The sequence below is a fragment of the Sphaeramia orbicularis genome, chromosome 14, assembly GCF_902148855.1.
Source record: "Sphaeramia orbicularis chromosome 14, fSphaOr1.1, whole genome shotgun sequence".
In the NCBI taxonomy this organism is placed as follows: domain Eukaryota; kingdom Metazoa; phylum Chordata; class Actinopteri; order Kurtiformes; family Apogonidae; genus Sphaeramia; species Sphaeramia orbicularis.
In genome coordinates this window covers 54,589,866-54,593,003 of record NC_043970.1, presented here as the reverse complement: position 1 = coordinate 54,593,003, position 3,138 = coordinate 54,589,866, and the positions used below count along the sequence as shown (strand labels likewise).

At 34.4% G+C, this 3,138-nt stretch overlaps 1 protein-coding gene across 3 annotated transcripts in view; it reads left to right on the top strand.

The window, feature by feature from the left end:
- ints2 (integrator complex subunit 2) overlaps positions 1 to 3,138 on the top strand; it is a 51,792-nt gene that overhangs the window by 6,004 nt on the left and 42,650 nt on the right. The gene's annotated exons all lie outside the window — the stretch shown is intronic.

Sequence of the window (3,138 nt, the reverse complement as noted above, 5' to 3'; positions counted from 1 at the left end):
TGATACCATACAAACACAATAATAGGATCACCATTCGATATTTCATGATACTGTTAAAAAGGCAAGTTTTTTGTTTGTTTCTTTTGTTTTTTAAATGATTATTTCCTGGAAGAATTGAATTCCAGCAGAAATCTGCACAAAAACTAAACACATGTTTATCTGATCCCAACAGGATCTAATGTTCTGTCAGCAAATGTTCAGACTGTGTTCAAACTGAAGTTCTGTTTCACAGACATTCCAGTTTCAGATCCTGTTCAAATGTTCAGGTTCTATTAGTTCACAACTAACATCAGAACAGGATTTGAGTTCAATCCAAACAAAGGAACGAATATTATTGAATAAAAGAGTGTGAAAGAAGAAGAAATAAAATATAAACAAAAAAGAAACACAAAACTGAATTCATTCATTCATTCAAGCTTTATTAAGGACACAAACAAGGTCCACAGGATAAGAGAAAAAAAAAACAATAAAAAAGAGGAAATAGCATAAATCCATCTGTTACTTACACATAAAGGCTCGTTCACCAGTGGGACCACAGGAGAACCTCCACCACATCTGCATTTGAATAAATACCTACAAATATCCACACAGTACTTTTGAATATCACTACAGTACACAGACTCATCCCATTTAACTCCAGTCTGAAGGTTCATGTGTCTGTGAACCACTGCTGTCAAACATGCGCTCCACCACAGTTTCCAGTCCAGCCTGTGGGATGAGTCTGAGAAAAACCGCAAAAGTTACACTGAAGAAATGAACCATCAGTGGTGTCCACATCCTTTTAATTCAGGTTCCACATACACACACATACAGTCCAGTTAGATTTAAACTGGGTCAGAACCAGTAAAATATGATCAGAATAACCGATAAATAATGACAACCCCACATTTCTCTTTGTTTTTTGGTGTAAAAAAGTAAAATTACATGAAAATGTTTCCATTACCAAACTATACTTTACAAAAAATGTGAATAACCTGAACAAATATGAACAAACAGAAATGTCTGAAGAAAAGTAATGCAGTTTGTCCAATATTCTGTCTGTTATTAAATGTTTTGTGTGATTGTAATGCACATGTGTAAATGATAAACTGAGGCAGAATATTGGTCAAATTACACTTGTTTTTCTGAAGACAGTTCCAGTTGTTCCTGTTATTCATATTTTAAGGAAACTTTGTCGATGTAACCTGATCAGAATAGAATTTTACTGTTTTCACTGGTGTTATTGTACTGGTCCGGTCCAGTGCAGATCAGACTGAACTAACAGGAGTCTGACAGAACTGACTTAGAGGCAGTGTCCTCATGTTCAGCTCTTGGTTTTTTTGTGTCTCCCTTTGGCTAAACCCCGCCTCTCCTCACTCTGATTGGCTGAGGTCCGGCTTCTCTGGCACCACTTCTGATTGGTTACTGATCCATTTCGACCCATCCCATTCTACTCCAGTCTGTCAGTGTAACTGTAACTGTAACTAAACCTGCTGTGGATTTACTGCCTGTTGGATGTGCAGAATGAAACTACACTTTAAATATGGAACACAAATAAATACATGAGCTGATTGTTGCTCTTTAACTTTGTCAGCGTGGAGAATCTGACAACAAAATATATGCAGCCATTTTTTTATGTTTATTTGAATGTTTTGGGAGTGTAGATCCATACATTCAATATTTAACCCTTCCATGCATGAATTATCAGAACCTTAATCAAGATTTTTTTCCTCAGTGTTTTTATTCGTCTTTAGGCCTGAAAAAAAACAATGCGATTGAATTTTTTTAATGAATCTTTTTTTCACAGTTACAAAAATGTCCACTCAGCTGGACAGCATGTGTTCAGTTTTTCAAGCAAAGACATATTTTTAAAACCCATCATCATAAACTGATAAACTGTGTGAAAACTATGAAATAAAACATTTTAATGCAGCTACTCTGATGTTCTCTCACATTTGATCATACTCTAAAACTAGTTTTACTCATTCATGGAGATAATACATAAAAAAATAAAAAATAAAATAAAACTTTTTGTTTGAAAAAATTAGCAGTTGATTTCCACTCGAACATGTTCGTGCAGATCAGGTTTATGAAGAACAGTGAAGTTAAAGAACGTTCTGAATGTCAGTGTAGATGATGCAGGAGCGTCCACCGTGTCGGCTGAAGTCCTCCTCAGACCCAGAAAACAACAGTTTCAGCTTTTTTCACTTTATCCCTCTGGTATCCTGTCCACCAGGCCCTCACTAAACACCAGGTGGGTTTTTTCACACACTTGTGGAATAATGTCCAGAATGTTCATACAGTTTGTTTTTAATTCTTTTACACTTTTTTCTATTTCATCAACTTGAGCCGTAAATAAAAATACCAAATACTCAATAAGTGTCACATTTTTAACCCTTTAAATGCCGTGTTTGTAATGGAAACAAACCATTTTTTGGATGCAAAAAAAGAACAAAAAAAAAAGTATGTTTTTCACTATACTCCATATAAAGTGGATCACATATTAGATTTTTTCATCCTGGCATCTGTCAGTGATTAACTCCAACATCGGTTAATTTGCATTATTATTATTTTTGACGCTAGGTCAAAACGTTCAAAAATACTAACATCTGTTACCAAGTGTGCGTAAAAATGCACACCTATAAATCAACTATTAAATATTATATTTTGATTTATTTTCTGCTGTAATTTGATTTTATTTTGGTAAATCCAGCTCAGTCCTATCATACAGATCAAATAATCATTCATTTTACTTTTTTAACCCTTTAAATGATCTCTTTCATCATGATGTCACTACATTTTTTGATGCAAAAAAAACACAAAAATGATTTTTTTTCAAAATACTACATAAAAATTGGATTACATATTATTAGATTTTTTCATCCTGGCATATGTCAATGATTAACAGCACATTACCAACGTTAATAAATTACTTTAGCCCCTCCCCTCTCAAATGAAGCCCAGATCTCAGTAAAAGCAGGAGTTCTGCCTTAAAGGCTTTGGATCCAAAACAGTGGATATAAAGGAAGAAAGAGTGCATTTTCTGCACACTGGGCAGACAGATGCTAGTCTGGTCATTTTCTTTTGTTTACAATGTGCACAGTTTAGTTGGTGGACAGAATTTTACAGATCATGCACAAATGAACAACTTTTGAATTC